This window comes from Pseudophryne corroboree, chromosome 6 (assembly GCF_028390025.1).
Source record: "Pseudophryne corroboree isolate aPseCor3 chromosome 6, aPseCor3.hap2, whole genome shotgun sequence".
NCBI lineage: Eukaryota > Metazoa > Chordata > Amphibia > Anura > Myobatrachidae > Pseudophryne > Pseudophryne corroboree.
The window spans coordinates 816,214,444-816,230,917 of record NC_086449.1 but is presented as its reverse complement, the minus strand read 5'-3'; the positions used below and the strand labels follow the sequence as shown (position 1 = coordinate 816,230,917).

Sequence of the window (16,474 nt, the reverse complement as noted above, 5' to 3'; positions counted from 1 at the left end):
ACTTCAGGTAGTGAAGCCAGTTCTCTCTGGAAGAAAATCGATAGAGCCGAAATCTGGACCTTAATGGAACCCAATTTTAGGCCCATAGTCACCCCTGACTGTAGAAAGTGCAGGAAACGGCCCAGCTGAAATTCTTCCGTTGGGGCCTTCCTGGCCTCACACCACGCAACATATTTTCGCCATATGCGGTGATAATGGTTTGCGGTTACTTCTTTCCTAGCTTTAGGCTAGGCGTAGGAATGACTTCCTCCGGAATGCCCTTTTCCTTCAGGATCCGGTGTTCAACCGCCATACCGTCAAACGCAGCCGCAGTAAGTCTTGGAACAGACAGGGCCCCTGCTGCAGCAGGTCCTGTCTGAGCGGCAGAGGCCATGGGTCCTCTGAGATAATTTCTTGAAGTTCCGGGTACCAAGCTCTTCTTGGCCAATCCGGAACAATGAGTATAGTTCTTACTCCTCTTCTCCTTATTATCCTTAGTACCTTTGGTATGAGAGGAAGAGGAGAGAACACATAAACCGACCGGTACACCCACGGTGTCACTAGAGTGTCCACAGCTATCGCCTGCGGGTCTCTTGACCTTACGCAATACTTTTCTAGCTTTTTGTTTAGGCGGGACGCCATCATGTCCACCTGTGGCCTTTCCCAACGGTTTACAATCAGTTGGAAGACTTCTGGATGAAGTCCCCACTCTCCCGGGTGGAGGTCATGCCTGCTGAGGAAGTCTGCTTCCCAGTTGTCCACTCCCGGAATGAACACTGCTGACAGTGCTAACACGTGATTTTCCGCCCATCAGAGAATCCTTGTGGCTTCTGCCATCGCCGTCCTGCTTCTCGTGCCGCCCTGTCGGTTTACATGGGCGACCGCCGTGATGTTGTCTGACTGGATCAGTACCGGCTGGTTTTGAAGCAGGGGTTTTGCCTGACTTAGGGCATTGTAAATGGCCCTTAGTTCCAGAATATTTATGTGCAGGGAAGTCTCCTGACTTGACCATAGTCCTTGGAAGTTTCTTCCCTGTGTGACTGCCCCCCAGCCTCGAAGGCTGGCATCCGTGGTCACCAGGACCCAGTCCTGTATGCCGAATCTGCGGCCCTCTTGAAGATGAGCACTCTGCAGCCACCACAGCAGAGACACCCTTGTCCTTGGAGACAGGGTTATCAGACGATGCATCTGAAGATGCGATCCGGACCACTTGTCCAACAGGTCCCACTGAAAGGTTCTTGCATGAAACCTGCCGAATGGAATCGCTTCGTAGGAAGCTACCATTTTTCCCAGGATCCGCGTGCAGTGATGCACCGACACCTGTTTTGGTTTTAGGAGTCCTCTGACTAGAGATGACAGCTCCTTGGCCTTCTCCTCCGGGAGAAACACTTTTCTCTGTTCTGTGTCCAGAACCATCCCCAGGAACAGTAGACGTGTCGTAGGGACCAGCTGTGACTTTGGAATGTTTAGAATCCAGCCGTGCTGTTGTAGCACTTCCCGAGATAGTGCTACCCCGACCAACAACTGCTCTCTGGACCTCGCCTTTATCAGGAGATCGTCCAAGTACGGGATAATTAAAACTCCCTTCTTTCGTAGGAGTATCATCATTTCGGCCATTACCTTGGTAAAGACCCTCAGAGCCGTGGATAGACCGAACGGCAACGTCTGGAATTGGTAATGACAATCCTGTACCACAAATCTGAGGTACTCCTGGTGAGGATGGTAAATGGGGACATGCAGGTAAGCATCCTTGATGTCCAGTGATACCATGTAATCCCCTTCGTCCAGGCTTGCAATAACCGCCCTGAGCGATTCCATCTTGAACTTGAATTTTTTTATATATGTGTTCAAGGATTTTAAATTTAAAATGGGTCTCACCGAACCGTCCGGTTTCGGTACCACAAACATTGTGGAATAGTAACCCATTCCTTGTTGAAGTAGGGGCACCTTTACTATCACTTGTTGTGAATACAGCTTGTGAATTGCCTGTAACACTGCCTCCCTGCCTGAGGGAGTGGTTGGCAAGGCAGATTTGAGGAAACGGCGGGGGGGAGACGTCTCGAATTCCAGCTTGTACCCCTGAGATACTACTTGAAGGATCCAGGGATCCACCCGTGAGCGAGCCCACTGATTGCTGAAATATTTGAGACGGGTCCCCACCGTACCTGGCTCCGCCTGTGAAGCCCCAGCGTCATGCTGTGGACTTAGAGGAAGCGGGGGAGGACTTTTGCTCCTGGGAACTGGCTGTATGCTGCAGCTTCTTTCCCCTACCTCTGCCTCTGGGCAGAAAGGACGCGCCTTTAACCCGCTTGCCCCAATTGGGCCGAAAGGACTGTACCTGATAATACGGTGCTTTCTTTGGTTGTGAGGGAACATGGTGTAAAAATGTAGACTTCCCAGCTGTTGCTGTGGAAACGAGGTCCGAGAGACCATCCCCGAACAACTCCTCACCCTTATAAGGCAGAACTTCCATGTGTCGTTTGGAATCTGCATCTCCTGTCCACTGCCGAGTCCATAACCCTCTCCTGGCAGAAATGGACATTGCACTAATTTTGGATGCCAGCCGGCAAATATCCCTCTGTGCATCCCTCATGTATAAAAGTGTGTCTTTTATATGCTCTACGTTTAGCAATATAGTGTCCCTGTCTAGGGTATCTATATTTTCTGACAGGGAATCTGACCACGCAGCAGCAGCACTGCACATCCAGGCTGAAGCAATAGCCGGTCTCAGTATAACACCTGTGTGTGTATATATAGATTTCAGGATAGCCTCCTGCTTTCTATCAGCAGATTCCTTCAGGGCGGCCGTATCCGGAGACGGTAGTGCCACCTTCTTTGACAAGCGTGTGAGCGCTTTATCCACCCTAGGGGATGTTTCCCAGCGTGACCTATCCTCTGGCGGGAAAGGGTACGCCATTAGTAACCTCTTAGAAATTACCAGCTTTTTATCGGGGGAAGCCCACGCTTCTTCACACACTTCATTTAACTCTTCAGATGGAGGAAAAGCTACTGGTAGTTTTTTCTCTCCAAACATAATACCCTTTTTTGTGGTACCGGGGGTAACATCAGAAATGTGCAACACATTTTTCATTGCCTCAATCATGTAACGTGTGGCCCTACTGGAAGTTACATTAGTCTCATCGTCGTCGACACTGGAGTCAGTATCCGTGTCGACATCTGTGTCTGTCATCTGAGGTAGCGGGCGTTTTAGAGCCCCTGATGACTTTTGAGACGCCTGGGCAGGCACAGGCTGAGAAGCCGGCTGTCCCACATTAGGTATGTCGTCAAACCTTTTATGCAAGGAGTCGACACTGTCGTGTAATTCCTTCCACAGCACCATCCACTCAGGTGTCGACCCCGCAGGGGGTGACATCACGTTTACAGGCATTTGCTCCGCCTCCACATAAGCCTCATCAAACATGTCGACACAGCCGTACCGACACACCGCAAACACACAGGGAATGCTCTGACAGAGGACAGGACCCCACAAAGCCCTTTGGGGAGACAGAGTGAGAGTATGCCAGCACACACCAGAGCGCTATATAACACAGGGATCCCACTATAAATGAGTGTTTTCCCTTATAGCTGCTTTTTTATATATCATATATATCTCCTATATAATAGCCCAGATCTGTGATCTTGTGATTCATTTGCTAACGCTGGGCGGAGTCACAACAGTGGGCGGAGTTAGTCAAATGAGTCACAGACCTGGCCAAATCTATAGGACACTGCAGAAGCAGATAGTATGGACATGGCACAGGCAGGGTGCATACCTCCCAGCTTTCACACACACACACACACACACACACACACACACACACACACACACACACACGGCGAAAAGGGGGCGTGGCTTCGCGGGAATGCCCCGTTTTCGTCAGTGATGGGGCATGCCCAGCGCTCTGTGAGCTGCTGGCATGCCCCCAGGGGCTGATTATGAGTCCGGGGGGCACAGGGTACTTGAGACAGGGGAGCCCTATCTCATTGCTGTGCCTGCTGTGGGTTGGGGGCGTGGCCTAATCGCGGGACGCGAGGCCACACCCCATTATGCAAATTCCGGGATTTTTTTTTTTTTTTATGGAATTTTGGCCCCTCAGCTAGGGGTAAATCCAGAGGGGGTAGTCGCTCCCCCTATACACCCGCACAGGCAGAAGAAAGCAGGGAGACTGCTGCCTCCCTGTAACACCACAGACCTGCCAATACGCAGCAGCATGTGCTGACTGTAGCACAATGCTGCCGCTGTTGCTGGCAGGACGGGGGAGCTTCTGAGCTGGGACAGAGCTACTCGAGCCGGGGGGGCCCCTAAAACTGTGGGCCCAACGGTACGTACCGCCTGCCCCCCCCTTAATCCAGCTCTGCTGCTGGAACCCCCCCTTAATCCGTACCCCCTGATGCCCCCTCTCCCTCTGTCTCCACTATTCACCGCTGCTCTGCTAAGCAGAACAGCGAGTACAGGAGCTTTCCAACTGCTCCCCCCTCCCCCACCCGCAGAACACTGCGACCCGCGGGTGGGACAGCGGGACAGACCCCAAAAAATGGGACTGTCCCGCGAAAATTGGGACATTTGGGAGGTATGGGGGTGTGTGAGGGGGTATGCCATACTTGACCCCCACATCAGCATAGTCAGCAGGGTCTCTCTGGCGGGGAGGAGCGTCACATTCTGGCACACTCCACGCTTCTTAGCTGTAGTTTTGTGGGTCACCAGCCGCTGTGCACTTTCCGTACTGCCTCTGTTATCTCCAGCCCCTGCGACCCCACCGCTAGCTGCAGCGCTGCCACCCGCAGTGAGTTGCGCCCAGCTCCTTCACACACTTTAGCCGGCGGGTAGCGCTGCAGAAGTCCGCGCTGCTTGCAGGCTCTGACCCCCTCCTCCCTCCAGCATCAGCGTCTCCTGGGAGCTAACCAGTCACTCCCAGTCTCCCCTTACCATAGTGCCCAGCAGCCGTGAGGTCCGCGCCACGTGCATGCTATGACCCCCTCCTCCCTCCAGCCGCAGCATCTCCTGGGGGCTAACCAGTCACTCCCAGTCTCACCTTACCACAGTGCTCGGCAGCTGCGCGAGGTCTGCGGTGTGTGACTGAGGAGGGGGGGAGTGATAAGGACGGGCAGAGGAAGCAGGAATACAGCCTAAGAGAGTCAGCCATGCCAAGTCTCCACCAGCAGCAGATGCCAACAGGTTGGAGTGGAACAGCAGCAGCCAGCAGCAGTGACTCCGGTAAGACACATCTGTCTGTCACCACTGTTCTGTCCCTAATACCAATCTCTCCCGTGCCCTGTGTTCTGTCATGTCCCTGTCACCCCTGGCCTTGACCTGCCACCCTTATCCTGGCCCTTTCACCCTTATCCTGGCCCTTTCACCCTTATCCTGGCCCTGTCACCCTTATGCTGGCCCTGCTACCCCTATACTGGCCCTGTCACCCCTGTCCTGGTCCTGCCGCCCCTACACTGACCCTGTCACCCCTATCCTGTCCCTGTCATTTCTGTCCTGGCCCCGTCGCCCATGTCCTGGCCCCGTCACCCCTGTCCTGGCCCCGTCACCCCTGTTCTGACCCTGTCACCCCTGTTCTGACCCTGTCACCCCTGTCCTGGCCCAGTCAACCCTGTTCTGACCCTGTCACCCCTGTCCTGGCCCTGTTACTGCATACCCTCCAACTACCTTTTTGGCAGGTACAGTACCCGCAGCACCTCCAGACCTCTCCCCAATGCACCACACCTCCGCACCTTCCCCTCCACCACATGCGGCACTCCACCCCTCCCCCACATGCTGTGCCTCCAGACCCCCTACACCACCCGCGGCTCCCACTCCTCCGCCCCTTCACCACCCCCAGCAATCTCCAGGCCCCCTCCACCATTCACCCCCCTTATATGTCTCCCCCACACCTTCCCCCCTCCACCCGCAGCATCTGCAGACACCCTCCTCCATCCGCGGTCCCCCCCTCCCCCACCCCTCCCCCACCAATGGCACCCCCGCACCTGCCCCACCACCACCTGCAGCACCTCCGGACCTCCTTCCCCATCTGCCGCAACACCCATACCTGCCCCTCCCCTACCCATGGCGCCTACGGACCCCTACCCCACCAGCAGCACTCCCGCCCCTTCCCATCCCACAGCACCACCGGAACCCTTCACCCATCTGCAACATCCCCACACCTGCCCCTCCCCCACCCATGGCACCCCTGCCCCTCCCCCACCTGCAGTGCCTCCGGACCCCTCCCCCATCTGCATCCCCCACTCCTCTGCCCCTCCCCCACCCGCAGCACCTCCCAACCCTTCCCCATCCGGGCCCCACCCCCACTTCCGCCCCCCCTCCATCCGCAGCATCTACAGACACCATCCGCAGTCCCCCCCGCACCCGCTACATTCTGTACATTGTGGCCTGCAGGTGCTGTTCACGCCGTCGCAAGGGGCTGCGCCTCCTTCACCATCGCACACCCTTTCATTGTGCAATATTTAACCACTAACAAAGGAATGCAGGTGATACTCCATATAACACAAATATTGAACCCCAGAAAGGCATGCAAGGGTTAAGGGGGCGTAGCCCCTTGCGACGGTGTGAAGAGCGCCCGTAGGGCGCGATGAAGCACCTAGTATATATATATATCTATACTGCGCCTAAATTTAGTGCCCCCCCTCTCTTTTTTACCCTTCTGTAGTTTCTCAGACTGCAGGGGAGAGCCAGGGAGCTTCCTTCCAGCGGAGCTGTGAGGGAAAAATGGCGCCAGTGTGCTGAGGGAGATGGCCCCGCCCCTTTTTCGGCTGACTTTCTCCCGCTTTTTCTGGAATACTGGCAGTGGTAATTTTACATCTATATAGCCCCTAGGACTATATATGATGTAGATTTGCCAGCCAAGGTGTTTTTATTGCTGCTCAGGGCGCCCCCCCCCCCCAGCGCCCTGCACCCATCAGTGACCGAAGTGTGAGGCAGGGGCGGAACTACTGGCGGGGCAGGCAGTGCATTGCACTGGGGCCCCGCCGCACTCAAGGGCCCACAGCCGCCGGCCGGCATTACATGAATGAGTCACAATGACTCATTGTATGTCATGCCGCAGCCGCACACCAGCGCTCCCGTGACCCGCCCGTCATAAGGAACGATTCTGGCCACCCGCACACGAAGGAGGGAGGTGGGTCCGTCCCTCACTCCCTCATATACAAACAGGTCACAGTCTCTCAGTGAAGGAGAGAGCCGCAGCAGCGCTTTGTTACTGGTGGAGGCGCTGCTGCTGCTGCTCCTCTGCTTCACTATAGGCTGTCTCTGAGAACAGCCTATAGGGAAGCAGAGGGGCAGCAGCAGCAGCGCCTCCACCAGTAACACAGCGCTGCTGCGGCTCCCTCCTCCACCTCCCTCCTCCTTCTTCTCTACTGCCCGGGAAGCTGCACCGAGGAGCCTGAGCCAACAGAGAGGGTAAGTATAATTCTTCTTTCTTTCTTTCTTTCTTTCTTTCTTTCTTTCTTTCTGTCTCTTTCTTTTTTTATTTGTTGGGACTGCCTGCCGCAATGTGTAAAAAGGGGGGACTGCCTGCCGCTATGTATAAAAATGGGGAATCTGCCTGCCGCAATGTAAAAAATGGGGAATCTGCCTGCCGCAATGTAAAAATGGGGAATCTGCCTGCCGCAATGTAAAAATGGGGAATCTGCCTGCCGCAATGTGTAAAAATGGGGAATCTGCCTGCCGCTATGTGTAAAAATGGGGAATCTGCCTGCCGCAATGTGTAAAAATGGGGAATCTGCCTGCCGCTATGTATAAAAATGGGGAATCTGCCTGCCGCTATGTATAAAAATGGGGAATCTGCCTGCCGCTATGTGTAAAAAGGTAGAATCTGCCTGCCGTAATGTGTAAAAAGGGCACGCTATCTGCCGTTATGTGTAAAAGTGTATGGTGTCTGCCGCTATGTGTAACGAGGGCACGCTGTCTGCCGCTATGTGTAACGAGGGCACGCTGTCTGCCATTGTGTAAAAAGTGTATGCTGTCTGCCGCTATGTGTAACGAGGGCACGCTGTCTGCCGTTATGTGTAAAAAGTGCACGCTGTCTGCCGTTATGTGTAAAAAGGGGAATCTGTTCGCTGTAAGGAGTAAAAGGGTCTCTACCTGGTGTAGTGGTGCTACTGTGCGGCGTAATTTGAAGAATGGAGACTACTGTGCACCGTTTTATGAATTGGTATTATTTTGTGGACACACCCCTTCCCCACGAAGCCACGCCACTATGTATTTTTGCGCGCGCCTACGGCGCGCACTGCCCATGGGGTGAACTTGGATGGGATGGGGGGGGGGCCCAAAGCATTTTGTTGCACCTGGGCCCACCGCTTGCTTGTTCCCCCACTGGTGTGAGGTGTACATGAGGAGCAATGGCGCACAGCTGCAGTGCTGTGCGCTACCTTGGTGAAGACTGAAGTCTTCTGCCGCCGATTTTCCGGACCTCTTCGTTGCTTCTGGCTCTGTAAGGGAGGACGGCGGCGCGGCTCCGGGAACGAACACCAAGGTCGGGTCCTGCGGTCGATCCCTCTGGAGCTAATGGTGTCTAGTAGCCTAAGAAGCCCAAGCTACCACCAGTTAGGTAGGTTCGCTTCTTCTCCCCTTAGTCCCTCGCTGCAGTGAGTCTGTTGCCAGCAGATCTCACTGTAAAATAAAAAACTAAAATATACTTTCTTTCTAGGAGCTCAGGAGAGCCCCTAGTGTGCATCCAGCTCAGCCGGGCACAAGATTCTAACTAAAGTCTGGAGGAGGGTCATAGTGGGAGGAGCCAGTGCACACCAGTTAGCCCTAAAGCTTTCTTTATAGTTGCATACCTCCCAACATGACCCTCTCCAGGAGGGACACAATGCTCTGCTTCTGGACTTTTCTCTTAATGCATGATTGTCTGCACCTGTTTTGAACAGGTTAATGGATAAGACTGGTGTTTCAGCACAGGTGCTGGCAATCATAAATTAAGAGGAAAGTCCAGGAGCAGAGCATTGTGTCCCTCCTGGAGAGGGTCATGTTGGGAGGTATGTAGTTGTGCCCAGTCTCCTGCGGAGCCGCTATTCCCCATGGTCCTTACGGAGTCCCAGCATCCACTTAGGACGTCAGAGAAAAAAAAGGTACTGCGATAGATAGATAGATAGATAGATAGATAGATAGATAGATAGATAGAGGACACCAGACACAATATAGAAGCAGAGTCAGGGACTCACCTGATGGATGTAGGAGGAGCTGCCAGCGTGTACCAGCAATGATCAGGGACAGGTGTCACAGCACACGTGTGACCAGCAGCACTCAGACCTGGGAGTCAGGTAGAGATGGCTCCTCACTCTCTGTCTCAACACAGTGACTCGAATCAGGAAGTAGTAAGAATGATTCGAGTCACTCCCTGTGTAATGAGTGGAGACAGCTGCAGCAGTAACCTCTCTCAGCCAGAGGGAGGAGACTCAGTGTGTCGTTCAGTCAGTGTGTACCTTGGCCCTCATTCCGAGTCGTTCGCTCGGTAATTTTCATCGCATCGCAGTGAAATTCCGCTTAGTACGCATGCGCAATATTCGCACTGCGACTGCGCCAAGTAATTTTACAATGAAGATAGTATTTTTACTCACGGCTTTTTCTTCGCTCCGGCGAACGTAGTGTGATTGACAGGAAATGGGTGTTACTGGGCGGAAACACGGCGTTTTAGGGGCGTGTGGATAAAAACGCTACCGTTTCCGGAAAAAACGCAGGAGTGGCCGGAGAAACGGGGGAGTGTCTGGGCGAACGCTGGGTGTGTTTATGACGTCAAACCAGGAACGACAAGCACTGAACTGATCGCAGATGCCGAGTAAGTCTGAAGCTACTCTGAAACTGCTAAGTAGTTTGAAATCGCAATATTGCGAATACATCGGTCGCAATTTTAAGAAGCTAAGATACACTCCCAGTAGGCGTAGGCTTAGCGTGAGCAACTCTGCTAAATTCGCCTTGCGAGCGATCAACTCGGAATGAGGGCCCTTGTCTTCCGCTCTGAGTGTCATCTGTCTCACACTGACTGTGGGAGGGACGAGGGAGCAGTCACAACTCACCAGTCAGCAGGGCCATCTTAACAGCAGTGTGGGCCCCTGGGCACAGCAATGCACTGGGGCCCCTACCCATCCTCCAGGGGGGGTGCTATCAGCGGCAGCTTTGATGTCCCGCGGGCGGTATGGGGTGTTCTATCTTCTGCTCAGCATATAAGACCTGGAGCAGTAATTTCTACTAATTACTGCTTTACTGCACAGATGGGGAGGGAGGGAGGGAGAACACTAAACTGTAGAAGGTGGCATTGGGATGAATGAAGGGGCCTCGGTACATGACTTTCAGGGTGGTATGGGGTGTTTAATATGTAAGGAAGGGGTCGATAGTGGAGTGGGCTTAATATTCATCATTTTCTAGTGAGAGAGCAGCTTGCTTGACTGCAGATATCTCAAGTTCCTGTAAAAAGATTTCTTAGCTCTGAATGGGATAAAATATTAGAGTGCCTCACCTGTCAGGAGGTACTGGGGACTTGGGGATCAGAGTTCAGGAGCCAAAGCAATCCACCAATGAATATATAAAACTGCATATTAGGCGTGTGGAGCTTGAGCAGGGACCAGTTGCTTGAAGGCTGATATCTCTGGTTCTGGGCATAGTAGAGAAAATCTGCCAGTGTCCACCGAAAGTGGAGAGTCCCAGATTTTGAACTGTACCCTCAGAAAAACTGTACGTCATACAGAAACTGAGATATCTGGCTGGGAAGAGCAATTAACAGGCTTGGATGGGGACCACTGCTTTGAAGTTCGATATCTCTGGTTCCCTATGGCCGATTTTCAAAACTCTGGTACCTCTGGAAAGAGGGGACCCTCAGCTATCAGCCTAGGGCCCTTATACTCTTGGGGCCCTTGGGCAAGAGCCCATTGAGCCCATACGAAAAGACGGCCCTGCCAGTCAGTGAGTGCTGCGCTGCTGTGCCTGATTCATTCATCCTGAGTCTGCCTGTGAGTGGAGACAGTTGTACACTGTGTAGACTCAGTGACTCATACCCCTTTTCCACTAGCTGTTTTTACCCGTGTTTTTGCACGGGGGCGCGCATCGACACGGATTTTTAGTAGGTGGAAACGGGTCAACACGGGTTGAGTGACCCGGGTATCCAACCCGGCTATTTACCTGGGTAGAACACGGTAATGACACGGATAGCGGTGCAGTGGAAACGGTCATTACACGTGTTTTCAGACCCGAGTAACGCTCTGAGACGCTGATTGGTGCTTCTGGGGCACTGGAAGATGATGTCATCCCTGGGAGACACGCTGGGCACATGCAGGCATTGAGGCAGCAAACAAAACACTCTGAAGTCGCGCTGGGTACATACAGATATTTTTATTGCAGCAGCTTCCAAACAAACAGACAATATACAGCAGCAGAAGCTCCAGCACAGCAACATGGCTAGCCATACCTGGACAGACACAGAGATCAAAGAGCTGCTTAATATTCAGGGAGAGGAAGAAATTAGAAGGCAGGTGACTGGAACAGTTAAGGATGCTATCGTCTACAAGAACATATCCCTTATGCTGGCAGAAAGGGGCATCCAAAAAACCCAGCAACAAGTCGTTAACAAATTGAAGGCACTACACAGACAATTCACCAAAGTACACGACCATAACCGCAAGAAAAGTGGTGCTGGGCGTATGGAATGGGCATATTATTTATGACCTATGTTATAGTGTCTTCGGCAAAACTGCGATAACAAATCCCATAGCACTATCGTCATCCAGCTCTGCCAGTCGCCAGATGTCAGTCGACGAGGACTGTGAGGAAACACAGCACAGCCTTCCCAGCTCACAATGCAGCCCATCATCCCCGCTGCTTATATCGGACAGCAGTTTTGAAGACTCGACCGTCAATGATGATTCCATCAGTGCCACTATTGAGGACGTACCACAGTCTCAGGCGGAGACGTCGCAACTCGCAACCCCCCAAGACCACGACTTTGCGCTCAAATAGTAAGTATTACCATTACAAATACAGTTGCAGCAGTCCCTATATGTAAAGGCATGGTAATGTTGCAGAGTATAGCTAGTGTGCAGGTGGGAGAAGGCCACAAACACGTATATGCTACCACTGCTATTTTTTAATAGAATCATGGTAATGTTGCAGAGTATAGCTAGTGTGCAGGTGGGAGAAGGCCACAAACACGTATATGCTACCACTGCTATTTTTATATTGTTGCTTACATTCTGTTTCATCTCCTTCACAGTCTACAACGTTCCACAGCGGAAAAAGAAACTGAACAAAACAGAACAAACGGTCAAAGCAATGAAGTCCATTATCGTGGATCACCTGCGTGAGGCAGATAGTGAGCTCAATGCCCAGGAAGATGCACGGCTTGAGAGATTCCTTGCGTCAGAAAAAGAAATGCATCAAACTTTTATGAGTCAGTTAATGACCATGCATGATAGGCAGATGACATTTTTTGAATGCACGTTTGCACGTACCATAGGGAATACCACACAAACACAACAGCAAGACACAGCCTACCCACAGCACCCATATGGTCCATACAACTATGAGCCTCCCTCAAATCCCCCAACACAAATCCCGCAATCCTCAGAATTTCGGGTATATAGACAACTGCCTTAGAGCAGCGGGTTATAAAACAATGTTTGTGTTTTAAGGTTATGTTTGCACTGTATCCTCAACCCTGATACCTACAAATGCAAACATTATTTTGATTTTACAGAGTGCCCTGTTGGCACTTTAAAGTTTTATAGTGTTACCTCAGAAAATGGGCAGTGGGATCCAGATATTTGGGCTACCTTTTTATATTGTTACCTCAGAAAATGTGCGGCAGTGCGATCCAAATATTGGGGGTGACCCGATATCTGCCAAACCAAACATTAGGGTTTTTTTTTTACAGAGTGCCCTGTTTGCACTTTACTCTTTTACCTCAGGGCAGGTGTCTTCACCATGTGGCCCTCTAGCTGTTGTGGAAACACATAGCAACACATGCTGGTACATGTTGTTCCACAACAGCTGGAGGGACACATGTTGAAGACCCCTTGCGTTATGTGGAATTTTACAGTGACATGTTTGCACTTAAATATTTTATATTGTTACCTCAGAAAATGTGTGCCAACTGTTTAAAAGAAAAAATATAATAACAACTTTTGAACCAAATTTTTATAACTGAAAAAACGAAATAAACAAAAATTGTTTGCACACAAAAACTTGTCTGTTTTCTCTACTGCAACATTGTTTGAAGATTAGCTGCAATGGTGGCCCTTATGCACTCGCTGGCAGCGTCATGCCCCCCCACCAAGCCTGGTGCATCATGTACAGCGACCCCCGCCCCATGATCATGTATATTCCACTCGGGGAGAAAGTTTTCCTTTTGTATCTCACATATGTTATGGAGAATGCAGCAGGCCGCTACTATATCTGGCATTATTTTCAAGTCCACATCATTCCTCTTCATGAGGCAGCGCCAGCGTCCTTTTAAACGCCCAAACGCATTCTCCACTGCCATACGGGCCGAACTTAGGGCATGGGTATATGATGTCTGTTCGGGGGATAAGTGAACATGCTGGGTGTAGCCCTTCATTAGCCAGCGCTGTAATGGGTATGCTGCATCACCAATGAGATGGACCGGGATGTCCACACCATGTACGATCACCGATTTCTGTTAATAAAACATTAATATTATTACAGGGGTAAAACTTGACTATTGGTTTATGGGCGAACATTAGTTTAAGTAGTAAATAATCTTACCTCTCGAGGGAAAAGCCATCCACCAAGCTTGTCCTCAGCAATACTGTAAAGATCGGAGTTGGCGAGAACCCTTGCATCATGTGACCGTCCGGGCCACCCTATGAAGACATCTGTGAAACTAAAAATAAAGGTTTATGCATTATCATAAAACAGGCCAAGCCTATTTCAAACACATTAGTGAAACAGTGCTTACCAGTATTTGTGGTCCACTACAGCTTGCAGAACAATGGAATGCCAACCCTTACGATTGTAATAGTCTGCTGGGTTGTCATGGGGGGCGATGATGGGGATGTGGGTCCCATCTATGGCACCAGCACACTGTGGGTAGCCACGCTTCTTAAACCCTTTTATAGTCTCATCTAGCCGCTGTCCTTGTGGCAAGGAAATAAAGCGATGGTACATGGTATCCAGCAATGCCCGCGTGACCTGGTATACAATCTTGCAGACCGTGCCAATCCCTACTCCAAATAAACTGGAAACTGTGCGATACTCTCCAGGGGTAACATACCACCAGAGAGCAATTGCTAATCTCCTGGCTGGCTCAATGGGCTTACGGAACCTGGTGGTCTGCATGGTTATTGCGGGGGACAGTAGTTCCAAAACATACTCGAATGTAGCGCGAGACATCCTGAAGTTTGACATCCACTGCTCCTCCTGATATGCTAGAATAGTCTGCATGAATGCTTCCCCATGTCTGCGATCTCTCATCCACATTCTTCGGCTTGGTGTACAGTTCATTGTTATGAAAGAAATAACAACAGTGGATGATATACGCGCTCTCCTCCTTTTCAAATATTTGCGTCGATAGGTAGCCCTCTCTGCAAAGAATTGAGCTCTCCTTCTCCAGCTCTGCAGTAGGTAGCACAAGGTGAAAAGCTGCATCAAGCTGTCTGTAGCAGAAAGCAGCAGTAAACTGCAAACAGTCTGCGACTCCATGCTAGACACAGCTACTGCACCGGTGTCCATTGCTGCAATGCTGTGAGCAGGCCCCACCCCTCCGTTTTGGTCCTTTTGATGACATCATCTTGATGAGACAGTAAAAAGTCCATTTGTAATGACAGCAATAGGCTTTTACAGAGCTTACCCGGGTTAGGTGGAAACAGATCAGACACGGGAATAACCCGTGTCGAAGTGTAGTGGAAACGGGGGAGCCGACACGGGTTGTAGCCGTGTTAAACATCCCGGATCGGACACGGTACGTAGGTGGAAAAGGGGTATCAGTGGACGGATCTGATTCATGCAGCATTAGCCTGCAGGAGGTGGAGCCCCTGTGGTACAGTGTTCTCAGCTCAGTGCTCATTTCAGTCCAAATGAGTCATGACTCATGTGCCGAGACACTGACTCCAGACACTCCACTGAACTGAGTCATGTGTCTCAACTCAGTTCAGTGAATCACTTTGCCCATGACTAGAGTCAACTGCCGGGTGGGAGGAGTCATATGCCAGGTGGGAGGAGTCACTGCCTATATAAGGATGGTTGTGTCATAAAATGTTACCTTCGTGCTCAGGACCTGGAAGTGACAAAACGAGAGGGCAGGAAAGAACTTCCGCCCTTACAGCACCTAAATGTTTTCTTCGTTCTCCGTTCGTATGGGGTAATTTTTTTTTTCTATGCAGCATTGGACGCTCGCCACGCTTCGGGCTCGGTGTCTCGCTTCGCTCGCCACACTTTACTGCTTCAAATAGATTGTGACATGGACCCAGGGGGTTATGGGAAAGGTCCTCTCCACGAAGGTAAACTACACGCTACCATATAAGCAGGGCCGGCGCTTCCATTAGGCAGCTGCCTATAGGCGCCGGGACCTGAGGGGGCGGTACGCTGAGGCTGCCAGGAGCATTTTGGTCATTTTGACAGTAAGCCGCCCCCTCCCTCTCCCCCCACTCGGCCCTGTAGCCATGCAATAGCAGCAGCAGGGCACCAGGCGGCATGGACACACATAGCAGCGCTGCGGGTAGTCCTGCAACGCTGATAAGCTGACTGACAGGCAGTTGATGCACTACCCACGTCCCGGGATCTACCAGTGATTCTTTTTTAATTCACCACCGCACCGCTGTGCAGGGGAGCAGAGAGGTGGTTTCCCCCTCGCCCGGTCCCGTGTCCCCTCTCTGCAGGGCTGGCTCCATGCTGCTTGATGCTTTTTTTTTTTTTTTTAAAGGGGCGTGGCCACACCTCCGCGATTAGGCCACGCCCCCCAAGTATGCCAGGTCCTCGACGGTCTGTCTGTGGCTCTGCTGCCTGGCATGCCTGCTCTTTCAGAGACTGGCTCTTGTGACTTAAGCTGGAGGTAACTACTGTGGTAGAGTATCTGTGTGTCTCAGTATGAGTGTCTGAGTGTGTGTGTGTGTGTGTGTGTGTGTGTGTGTGTGTGTGTGTGTGTGTGTGTGTGTGTGTGTGTGTCTCAATATCAGTGTGTGTCTCAGCATCACTGTGTGTGTCTCAGTATGTGTGTGTGTGTCTCAATATTAGTGTGTGTGTCTCCAGTATGAGTGTGTGTGTGTGTGTGTGTGTGTCACAGCATCACTGTGAGTGTGTGTGTGTGTGTGTGTGTGTGTGTGTGTGTGTGTGCCTCTACCTCAGTATGAGTGTCAGTGTGTGTGTCTCAGTATCACTGTGTGTGTGTGTGTGTGTGTGTGTGTGTGTGTGTGTGTGTGTGTGTGTGTCTGCCTCAGTATGAGTGTCAGTGTGTGTGTGTGTCAGTATGAGTGTATGTGTATGTGTGCCTCTGCCTCAGCATGAGTGTCAGTGTGTGTGTCTCAGTATCACTGTGTGTGTGTGTGT

General features: G+C 51.6%; 1 protein-coding gene across 2 annotated transcripts in view; it reads right to left on the bottom strand.

The window, feature by feature from the left end:
- Positions 1 to 9,387, bottom strand: part of LOC134933715 (E3 ubiquitin/ISG15 ligase TRIM25-like) — a 52,370-nt gene extending 42,983 nt beyond the window's left edge. The window contains exon 1 of one of the 2 annotated variants that reach the window (XM_063929117.1): positions 9,148 to 9,387. The gene's annotated coding sequence lies outside the window, so the exon portion shown is untranslated. The remainder of the gene's footprint in view (positions 1 to 9,147) is intronic. The other variant, XM_063929116.1, reaches the window with a different exon arrangement.
- Positions 9,388 to 16,474: the final 7,087 nt, after the last annotated feature.